Raw genomic sequence first — 12,383 nt, 5'->3', positions numbered from 1 at the left:
CTCACACAGGATGAAGGCCCAACATACCTTGGCTATAGTTTCACCTTCGATTGCATGTGCCAGCAGCACCCAATCACTTGCCAATCCTCAGTCTACCAGCAACTCCCCCAAAGAGCCACGAGCTCTCACCAGCCCCACCAGGTCTCTGCAAGGTTGCTTCCTCTCCCTGGGATGCCTTCTTTCTCCTCGTTCACCCAGCTAACGCCCACTGTGCTTCAAGACTCAGCTCCCAAAATACCCGTTACGATGCCTTCCTTCTCAACCAGCTTCTCCACCCCCAGCCCGCCAGCACTTGCCCAGCGTGGATAACACTCCCCACCGTGCTCTCACCAGGCCCCTGTGCCTGGCCTTCCCCACACTTACCATTTGTATTATCACTGCCTATTTATCTACCTGCCTCTGCTTCGGAATCACAGGGCATGAGGAGCTACGGACCAGGCGTTGGTTACCCTTGTGTCTCCAACATGGTGTCCATGGCAGTTTGTCCTTTTCAAGCACCGGCCATAACACTATCTCCCATCCTGCCTGCTTATCTGCAATGTGCCCTGGGTGCTGGCCACATCCTTCGCACGGCTCAGCAGCCTCCATGTCCTGTCTCCTGGAATGCTCACTCCTGGAACATACCCTCCAGGAACCCATCCACCATGCTCTGAGTGGCCCAAGACACATGAAGATGTCACTCTAGTCAACTACCAGCCAAGTGAGTCACTTAGTCATCCAGCCCAGCGGAGTCCTCAGATGGCCACATGGGAGACTCCAAGCAGGAACCACATAGCCGAGGCCAGGCAACTCATGGAACCACAAGAGATAAGAATAAATTTGTGTTTTGACCTACTTTGTTCTGGGGTGGTTTGTTAAGTGGCAGTGCGTATGCAGACAATGCCTGCCTGGCACACAGCAGTTCACAATGAAAGAACAATTCCATCAGCTCTATGTGATGCACAGCACAGAGCAAACACCAATTTAACAGCTGCGGCTAGTAACACAATTATGTGGAAGGGGAACAAAGAAGAAGAGAAACTGGTGAAGGAGGTGTTACATCCCCACTAGCAAGAAGTGGTGAGGACCACTAAGTCCATGCCAATGAGACGAGTCTGGCTGAATCTCATGTCACTCCGAACTCCAGGGAAATGACAAGAGAAATATAAAAAGCAGCAGCCCATTTAAAAAGCTGGAAAACAGGGATGGATGCCACCAGTCAAAAAATTCTAAGGAATTTCTGGAAGAGATACAGTAGACAGGATCAAACTTACAGAAAAAGTTAATTTAGCCAGAATTGAGAAACCAAAAGCAAAATGGGCCAGAGTGAGACATGCTGGATAAGGGAAGGGATGGGGAGTTCTAAACAGGGCCTGGGGAAAAATCCCAAATTCAGAAACGACAGTGGCTGAGAGCAGAAGCAGGCACTGAGATGGTCAGTGGGGACGATGAAGTACGACTCAAAAAAGGAAAAGGGGAAGTGTATTTTGGGATAGGCTGTGAAATGCTCCATCTGCAGCGCAAGTCTTTTCCCACTTCCTCAATTAAGAAGAGTCCAACCAGCCTATTGTCCCGTTATCAGCCACACACCCTGACAGGAAGCCTGCTGAGGAGTAATTGCAGGGATCTGTTCTCTGTCCCCTCCTTACCTTATGTCGTCCCTACCCCCAGTCACTGCAAGCAGGACAAAGGCCGACCGCTTTGTCCTTGTGTGCACAGATGTGCATGTTTATACACACAAGCACACACATGCATGAATGGCCACACAAACAGGCTCCCCAGTGGTGGCACAAACACAAGTCTCCTTGTTTGGGGCAACAGCACGTGCGCCTCCAAGGAGGCAGAAGCCGCAGGGCCCCACATGTACAGTCTAGAAACTCTGCACTCTGGTCAAATGGCAGCCAGCCCCTGCCCTGAGCCCAGATCATCATCCTGGACATCACATTCTGAAAGCAGGTCCAAAAACAGATGGCCCAAACAAATACAGGTGAGATAAAATTTGAATTACAAAGAAAAGAAGACTTATCAGAATGCAATGAAATAAAAAAAAAATCCATCTTTCAGAAGACTAAGTCAAGGAATTCTCCCAAAATACAGAGTGAAGATATAATGGGATAGAATGAGCCAAGAAAAAGTGAAGCCCAAAAAAGGATGGACTAAAATCCAAATATCCCTAATTTGCTCCTAAAAAAGACAAGAATGAAAGGATGTAGACAAAGCAGTAAACCCAAAGGGATTCAAGTGGAACTGAGAAAAACATACATGTAAATACCAGCAGACTAGCGAAATTTTTTGAGAAAAAAAGTCTAGGGATATGCAGATGATTATGTAAAGAAGAAAAAGAATCACTGACACAGACCTCTCATCTGGAAGTATAAGTGCTGAACTAACAACAACACTGGATTACTAGGCAGTCATTAAACGGGAAGGAAGGGGGTGGTGGAAAAGGAAGGGAAGAAAGAACTTTTGTACCGATACAGAACAATCTCCAAGATCTATGGCTAAGTGTAAAGCAAGGTGCCTATCATTCGAGGTTTTTTTTAAGTTACATGTGTGCATTTTCATACTTACGCATAACATACATCTCTAGGTTTCTCCAGAAATGGATAAAATTTTCTATCTCCTGAATGTTGTGCCATGTGAATGCAATGCGTACACCAAAAAACAACACACAATAAACCTCTCAATCTGTATCCTTCTTGCACTCACTCTCTTGTGCATGCTCTCTTGCTCTCTCTCTCTCTCTCTCTCTCACACACACACACACACACTTAAAGTAAAAAAGAATAAGAGAAAATACAATACATATATCTGACAAGGACCTTTATCAAAGATATATCAAGAACTCTTAATAAGAGTATATATGTGGTATATACATACAATGCAGTATCATTCGGCCTTAAAAAAGGAAACCCTGCCATTTGCAACATAAATGAACCTGAAAGACATTATGCTAAATGAAATAAGCCAGATACAGGACAAATACTACATGATACCACTTACATGAGGAATCTAAAATAGTCCATCTCATATAAGCAAAGAGGAGATTACCAGGGGATGAACGAGGGGTCAATGGGGAGGTATTAGTCAAAAGGTACCAAGTTGCAATTATGCAAGATGAAAAAGTTCTGGAGATCTAATGTAAAGAAGAGTGCCTATAATTAACAATGCTGTATTGTGTACTTAAAAATTTTGCAAGAGGGTGGCTTACATTAAATGTTCTTGTCATATATAATAATAATAGTAATGACAATAGTAATATAAAAAGGGTGGGAGAAAACTTTCAGAGGTGATGGACAGGTTATGGCATGGTTTTGTGATGATGATGGTTTCATGTGTATATATTTAACTCCAAAATCATTATGCTGTATATGTTAAATATACACAGCTTTTTGCATATCGATCATACCCCAATACAGTGACTTTTAAAACACGTATATATATTAGGAATTCAATATAAATCAATATAAGGAAAACAACCCGATTAGAATAGGCAAAAGATCTGAAGCTACTTTCACAAGAGATATACAAATGGACAATGAGCACGTGAAAAGAGGCTCAAGGTCGCTAGTTATCAGATAAATGCAAATTAAAACCAAAATGAGATGCCACCACATATCCACTAGAATTGATCAAACAGAAAGTCCTGGCAAAGACCTGCAGCTACTGGAGCTCTCATACTCTGCACCTCCACCATTAGGGAGCTACCCAAGAGAAATGAAAACAGGCCAACCAAAGACTTGTACATGAATGCTCAGAGCAGCTTTGTCTCAGAATTTGTCCATTCATCTAAGCTATGTAATTTGTTGGCAGAGAACTGTTCATAGTATTTCTTTATAATCCTTTTTTATTGCTTTAAGGCCAGCAATAATGTCTACTCTCTCATTTCTCATTTAAGTAATCTCAATCTTCTTTTTTTTTGGTCAACCCATCTAAAGTTCTGTCACAATTGTTGATTTTATTTCAAAGAACCAAATTTGTGTCCAATTAGTTTTCTCTATTGTTTTTCTATTCTCTAGTCTATTAATTTCCACTTCAATGTTTGTTATTTTCTTCCTTGGCTGCTTTAGGTTTAGTCTGCTCTTCTTTTTCCAATGCAGCTGTTTAATTTGTAACAGCCCAAAACTGAAACAACCTACATGTCCATTAATGAGTGAACAAATAAAGAAATTGTGGTATATTCATTCAATGGAACAGTAATCAGTAATAAAAAAGAACAAGCTACAGATGCAGCAACAATATGGATAAAGAACACTATGCTGAGTGAAAGAAACCCAAGACAAGTGAGTATATATTTTATGATTCCAATTACAAAATTCTAGAAAATGCAAACTAATGTACTGACAGAAAACAGATCAGTGGTTGCCTCGGGCCAAGGGTAGAGGAGAAAGGAATGGACTGCGCAGGGGCATGAGAAAACTTGCATAGCCCATGTTCTGTATCTTGATTGTGACAGTGCTCTCACAGGTCTGTCGACTGTCAAAATTCACTGAATCTCACACTTAAAAGATAGTTAGTTACTTTATAAAAATTATACCCCAAAAAGTTGATTTCAAAAATAAATTTAACTTTCTTAAATGTTTTGAAAGTAAAAAAGAAGGCAATGAATCATTTCTAAGTTAAGTCTCCAGGGGAAAAACTCAGCTAAATTACCATTCAGATAAAAAAAAAAAAAAAAAAGAATAATGTATACCATCCAAGGTTGTCGTTTGTTTGTTTGTTTTCCTTAAGTTATTCACAGACATAATGCAGCACACTGAAAAATAAATCAGAATAAAGCTTTGTTCAAGAAAGATGACATTAGTTTAATGGAAAGCTGATGCTACTGTTAAGTTTGAAGCAACTGTTAGGAATTAATGAGACAGAAGGATTAATTTTTTTTAAATCACAACCAGGAACTCAAATTCAGGACAACTTTAATAAAACCTTAGCAGGGGAAGTAGAAGCAAGGCCAAGGTCTCTCCTTGTTCTGGAGAAAGTTACAGTTACTATTTAAATGTTGCCTATAGTAGAAAAATAAAATTAAAAACATTAGTCAAACAGAAACAGGAAACAGAACTTGGAGGAAAATAAAATTGATCAAAGCACACTTGATCAAAGTCAGGAAATAGAGAAAAGGGAGGAAAGAAAAGAATAGCAGGAAATAATAAATCTAAAATTCCATATAAAACATTAGCAAACTGAATCTGAGACCAAGTAGGATCTGTCTGATGTATATATTTAATTATGTTTCAATATTAAGAAATAAACTAATATTAATTAATGCAGAAAAATTAAATGTTCATTTCCATAAATGATAAGAAGGCATTTTATTAAGTCCAAATTCCACTCCTAATTAAAAAAAAAAGAATTACTGAACTATAAATTTTAAAAAAAAACCTTTCTTGATAAGAAACTAACAGCACACATTATATCTAACGAGAAAGTACTGGATACATTCCCTTCAACAAGGAACAAGATAAGAATGCCCTCAGTATTTATCTAATACCAATGGGTCCTAGCCAGTGTAATAAAATGAAAAAAAAAAAACTATTTCTAAAAGGAAGCACTGAGATGCAAAATATGACTTTCTTCGATTTTCTAAGTAGACTATGAAATCAAAAATGATTCAGTAAGTTGGCTAGATGCAACATAAAAATTACAAAAATCAGTAGCTTTCCTACATACTGGCAATAAGAAGTAAGAAACTGTGAAGAGCAGTAATTGTAATTTTAGACCTTTACCTTTTAATCTTGGGTATGGGAAGAGCAACAAGAATCTGAACAGCCCTGAAATGTAATGAGCTATTTCAAGGGGATTTGGCTAGAAGCTCCTAGAACAGTGCCGGCATGTGATAAATATTTGATAAATAAATGAATGGAATACGAACTTCCTGAGTAAGTCTGGTTCCTCTCTATTTCCTTTGGGAAGGAATTCTATTTTCTTGCCAGTTGCAATAAACCTTTCTTCTCAAGACAGATAGCTCACATATCCAAAAGATTCCTCTCTCATACCAGAAATGTATCTCCCTTGCTTTTCAGCATCATGTTGAATGAGCCAAGAGTAATTCACTTTTTTTTAAAACAATGAAAATCAAATAAAAAGAGGATGAAAATGTCTACCACCAGATCATGGTAATAATCAGATCAATGTTAATGTAAATATAATTGTGAATATTTACTGTGGGCTACCTATTTATTAAAGCCATCTACAATTTGGCTTTGAAGTCATACTTGAAATCCTAGAGTGAACTCCAAGATTTTTTCTTTCCCATGATTTATGTACTCTTGCTGCAGAACTGGGTCAGTTCTACAAAAATCCTTCACTATATAACGTTCATGTTCAGAGAGCATTTTTCCTTTTGCTTCTTTTACTTTCTGACTGTTTATACCACAAGATGCACATATTCCTACCATCAGTACTGCCAAAAGTAGGGAAAGAATCTTCTTTGCAGTCCTCTAAAATATGTGGTTCATATCAGGAGAACAGCTTTTGAGGCTTGCTACGCACAATCTCATTGTTATCAGAACAAACTTATGAGGTAGGTACTATTATAGTTCCCATTTTATTGACAGGATAACAGAAGTTTAGGGCAGGTCAGTGACTTGCTAGTCAGTAAGAGATTGTATTAGGGCTTCCCTGGGCTGCCTCTAAAGGCACCATTCTTTCTACTCAGCTGCACCTGCTTTAAAACTACATTACTCTAACCTCTCCAATGTTAACAGTTCTAAATATCTTTTCATAGTATACTTCCTTGCTTTAGAACTAGAGGCAGCAAATAAACTTCCATTCAGCTGCTGGCTACACTGTCTCTCATGATCCTCCTCACCCATTTACTGTAAAATCATAAGTCTAAAGACAGATGAAGTTTCCTTGATTCATGAATAAATCAATGGCAGGCCTTTTCTGTCAGCCTCGTAATTCAATCACAAAGAAAGTTTAAAATGAACAGTATTGTTTTTTTTGTTTTAAATTAAGTAGCAAACATGCCCAGGCCAACAATATTCTTATCTATCAAAACCAGTATATAAAATGCAAACATTCTTTCTAAAACTTCATCTTGGAACACTGCAATGTGTCTTTAATGTTAGCCTTTCTACTCGCTCAGCAGTGGACCAAGAGAATAGTCCAAGAGAATAAGAATGATTTTAGAAAAAAAACACCCGTGGCTATCTTGTTCTTCAGAGTCAGGTTTAAAGTGGAGATGCAACCATTTTGCTCAAAGCATGGCACTTGAGATATGCTTAGAAATCTGTGATGTTCTCATTAGCTCCAAATTTGGATCTCATTCAGTCTTAAGACCCTACCGTCTATCCTATATAAGGTACTTCCCAGGTTACTCAAAAAAGCTTCATGGATGCCTAAGATAAAGTGCCAAGCCTTCCAGTGCACAGGGAAGGAGAATTAGGTCACACCAAGACGATCAACTCACTTGCATCATCTTACAAAGGGATGTCAGTCCAGTCGTGGACAGAACCACCTCCAGGACCATGTCTTCCACTTCCTAACTTGCTTGAAAGTTGGCTGCCCCTGTAAGAAACTGCAATGAGCCCAGGTAACCCATCACCAGAATAAGGGTGGCTATGAGGGACACAGGTAAGGAACAGAGCCAATGCCACTGGGCTGGAAACTCCTCCTCCTCTCATGAGACAGTGACGTCCAGGGCAGCTTTTTGCCTGGAAGGGCAGAGGCGAGAGCATGAAGTGGGTGTTCAACAACACCCCGGCAACCAGTGTAACAATGGGAGGTCTTGCCCTTCCTCCATCACTTGGGCCAGCAAAGAAAAGAATTTCTTAACTCAGGAAAAAAAAAGTTCAAAGAATGGTCTTGGCTTCAGGAGAAAAAGGTGAAGCTCATTCTGAGCCAGTATTCACCCATTTGTGATCAGAACAGATTAAAAACTACTAGAACTACACTGTGTCTTTTATCTCTTCATTGCACAGCTAAGCCCCATGCCTTTTAGGTTTCGAGCAGTTGTGTCTCAGTTTTCCAATAGGGACAACGTACCCACCTACCCAACAGAACCATGAAGGACAGCCTCATTTTTTTGTTCAAAATATGATCAGGTTAGTGGGGGGTTGGTTCGTCCAGTTTTTGCTTTTCTAATCAATTATCAACTATCATGAACCAAATTAGGAAAAGAGGAGGATTCTCCCTATTTGGTCAAAAAGCCTCGTGAAGGAAGAAACATTCACAAGGGGTCTGAGAAAGTCCCTCCTGAGAGGCAATGCTGCATCCTTCCAAGGCTAGTGCACATTTACACCTATTCTCTTACATGACCACAAATGACAGCAGACTACACACAGTTTGTACATATTGCTTTCTTTTTTTTACTTAATACATCTTGCCATTGTTGTATGTCAGTATATACAGGGCTGCCTTATTCTTTTAAAAAATTGTTTTCAATTTAAGAATTTTTAAATTTAAAATTTAAATTTTAAAAATGACCTTAGTTGGTAGGGGCGGAAGATGGCGGCGTGAGAAGAGCAGCGGAAATCTCCTCCCAAAACAACATATATCTATGAAAATATAACAAAGACAACCCTTCCTAGAATAAAGACCAGAGGACACAGGACAATATCCAGACCACATCCGCACCTGGGAGAACCCAGCGCCTCGCGAAGGGGGTAAGATACAAGCCCCAGCCCCGCGGGAGCCCAGCGCCCCTCCCCCCAGCTCCCAGCGGGAGAAGAGCAGGCAGAGCGGGAGGGAGACGGAGCCCAGGACTGCCGAACACCCAGCCCCAGCCATCCGGGCCAGAGTGCAGGGCGCTCGATACTAGGAAAACAGGGCAGCAAGAACAGTGAGCGGGCACTGGAGGCTGGGCGCCAGAGGACATAAGAAAAGCGCGCGACCATTTTTTTTTTGCTTTTTTGCTGTTTTGTTTGGGCGAGCGCTTTTTGGAAGTCTTAAAGGGATAGGGACCCCAATACTAGGGAAACAGGGCAGAAAGACCGGTGAGCAGAGGCCTGAGGCTGGCACCGGAGAATAAAGAAAAACGAACAACCACCTTTTTTTTTTTTTTCTTAATTAAAAACTTTTTTTTTAATTAAAAAAAATTTTTTTTTTTTTCTTTTTTTTTTTTTGGTGGTCGTTGTTTTGTTTTGGCGGGTGCTTTTTGGAAGTCTTAAAGGGGCAGGGCGGGTCACTTAATCCAGAGGTAGGGAAACCGGGATCTCTGGGCACCCTAACCCCTGGGCTGCAGGGAGCAGGGAGGCCCCTTACGGAGATAAATAGCCTCCCAGCCGCTCCTGCTCCAACGCGACTCCACCATTTTGGAGTAGCTGCCCGAGCCAGGCCACGCCCACAGCAACAGCAGAGATTAACTCCATAGCAGCCGGGCAGGAAGCAGAAACCCTGTCTGCGCGCAGCTGCCCAGCACAAGCCACTAGAGGTCACTGTTCTCCCAGGAGAGGAGGGCCACAAACCAACAAGAAAGGAAGTCCTTCCAGCTGTCACTCGTCCCAGCTCTGCAAACTATTCCTATCACCATGAAAAGGCAAAGCTACAGGCAGACAAAGATCACAGAGACAACACCAGAGAAGGAGACAGACCTAACCAGTCTTCCTGAAAAAGAATTCAAAATAAGAATCATAAACATGCTGACAGAGATGCAGAGAAATACGCAAGAGAAATGGGATGAAGTCCGGAAGGAGATCACAGATGCCAGAAAGGAGATCGCAGAAATGAAACAAACTCTGGAAGGGTTTCTAAGCAGAATGGATAGAATGCAAGAGGCCATTGATGGAATTGAAATCAGAGAACAGGAACGCATAGAAGCTGACATAGAGAGAGACAAAAGGATCTCCAGGAATGAAACAATATTAAGAGAACTGTGTGACCAATCCAAAAGGAACAATATCCGTATTATAGGGGTCCCAGAAGAAGAAGAGAGAGAAAAAGAGATGGAAAGTATCTTAGAAGAAATAATTGCTGAAAACTTCCCCACACTGGGGGAGGAAGTAATCGAACAGACCACGGAAATACACAGAACCCCCAACAGAAAGGATCCAAGAAGGGCAACACCAAGACACATAATAATTAAAATGGCAAAGATCAAGGACAAGGAAAGAGTGTTAAAGGCAGCTAGAGAGAAAAAGGTCACCTATAAAGGGAAACCCATCAGGCTAACGTCAGATTTCTCAACAGAAACCCTACAGGCCAGAAGAGAATGGCATGATATATTTAATACAATGAAACAGAAGGGCCTTGAACCAAGGATACTGTATCCAGCACGACTATCATTCAAATATGACGGTGGGATTAAACAATTCCCAGACAAACAAAAGCTGAGGGAATTTGCTTTCCACAAACCACCTCTACAGAACATCTTACAGGGACTGCTCTAGATGGGAGCACTCCTAGACAGAGCACAGCACAAAACACCCAACATATGAAGAATCGAGGAGGAGGAACAAGAAGGGAGAGAAGAAAAGAATCTCCAGACAGTGTATATAACAGCTCAATAAGCGAGCTAAGTTAGGCAGTAAGATACTAAAGAGGCTAACCTTGAACCTTTGGTAACCACGAATTTAAAGCCTGCAATGGCAATAAGTACATATCTTTCAATAGTCACCCTAAATGTTAATGGGTTGAATGCACCAATCAAAAGACACAGAGTAACAGAATGGATAAAAAAGCAAGACCCATCTACATGCTGCTTACAAGAAACTCACCTCAAACCCAAAGACATGTACAGACTAAAAGTCAAGGGATGGAAAAACATATTTCAAGCAAACAACAGTGAGAAGAAAGCAGGGGTTGCAGTACTAATATCAGACAAAATAGACTTCAAAACAAAGAAAGTAACAAGAGATAAAGAAGGACACTACATAATGATAAAGGGCTCAGTCCAACAAGAGGATATAACCATTCTAAATATATATGCACCCAACACAGGAGCACCAGCATATGTGAAACAAATACTAACAGAACTAAAGGGGGAAATAGACTGCAATGCATTCATTCTAGGAGACTTCAACACACCACTCACCCCAAAGGATAGATACACTGGGCAGAAAATAAGTAAGGACACGGAAGCACTGAAAGACACAGTAGAGCAGATGGACCTAATAGACATCTATAGAACTCTACATCCAAAAGCAGCGGGATATACATTCTTCTCAAGTGCACATGGAACATTCTCCAGAATAGACCACATACTAGGCCACAAAAAGAGCCTCAGAAAATTCCAAAAGATTGAAATCCTACCAACCAACTTTTCAGACCACAAAGGCATAAAACTAGAAATAAACTGTACACAGAAAGCAAAGAGGCTCACAAACACATGGAGGCTTAACAACACGCTCCTCAATAATCAATGGATCAATGACCAAATCAAAATGGAGATCCAGCAATATATGGAAACAAATGACAACAACAACACTAAGCCCCAACTTCTGTGGGACACAGCAAAAGCAGTCTTAAGAGGAAAGTATATAGCAATCCAAGCATATTTAAAAAAGGAAGAGCAATCCCAAATGAATGGTCTAATGTCACAATTATCAAAATTAGAAAAAGAAGAACAGATGAGGCCTAAGGTCAGCAGAAGGAGGGACATAATAAAGATCAGAGAAGAAATCAATAAAATTGAGAAGAATAAAACAATAGCAAAAATCAATGAAACCAAGAGCTGGTTCTTCGAGAAAATAAACAAAATAGATAAGCCTCTAGCCAGACTTATTAAGAAGAAAAGAGAGTCAACACAAATCAACAGTATCAGAAACGAGAAAGGAAAAATCACGACGGACCCCACAGAAATACAAAGAATTATTGGAGAATACTATGAAAACCTATATGCTAACAAGCTGGGAAACCTAGGAGAAATGGACAACTTCCTAGAAAAATATAACCTTCCAAGATTGACCCAGGAAGAAACAGAAAATCTAAACAGACCAATTACCAGCAACGAAATTGAAGCGGTAATCAAAAAACTACCAAAGAACAAAACCCCCGGGCCAGATGGATTTACCTCGGAATTTTATCAGACATACAGGGAAGACATAATACCCATTCTCCTTAAAGTTTTCCAGAAAATAGAGGAGGAGGGGATACTCCCAAACTCATTCTATGAAGCTAACATCACCCTAATACCAAAACCAGGCAAAGACCCCACCAAAAAAGAAAACTACAGAACAATATCCCTGATGAATGTAGATGCAAAAATACTCAACAAAATATTAGCAAACCGAATTCAAAAATACATCACAAGGATCATACACCATGACCAAGTGGGATTCATCCCAGGGATGCAAGGATGGTACAACATTCGAAAGTCCATCAACATCATCCACCACATCAACAAAAAGAAAGACAAAAACCACATGATCATCTCCATAGATGCTGAAAAAGCATTTGACAAAGTTCAACATCCATTCATGATAAAAACTCTCAGCAAAATGGGAATAGAGGGCAAGTACCTCAAC

The 12,383-nt window shown here is 40.4% G+C and overlaps 1 protein-coding gene across 4 annotated transcripts in view; it reads right to left on the bottom strand.

The window, feature by feature from the left end:
* Positions 1-12,383, bottom strand: part of SNX30 (sorting nexin family member 30) — a 111,963-nt gene that overhangs the window by 80,072 nt on the left and 19,508 nt on the right. The window lies entirely within an intron of this gene.

This window comes from Manis pentadactyla, chromosome 3 (genome assembly GCF_030020395.1).
Source record: "Manis pentadactyla isolate mManPen7 chromosome 3, mManPen7.hap1, whole genome shotgun sequence".
NCBI lineage: Eukaryota > Metazoa > Chordata > Mammalia > Pholidota > Manidae > Manis > Manis pentadactyla.
Note: the sequence above shows the minus strand (reverse complement) of the source record. Positions and strands in the feature narration are given on the sequence as shown.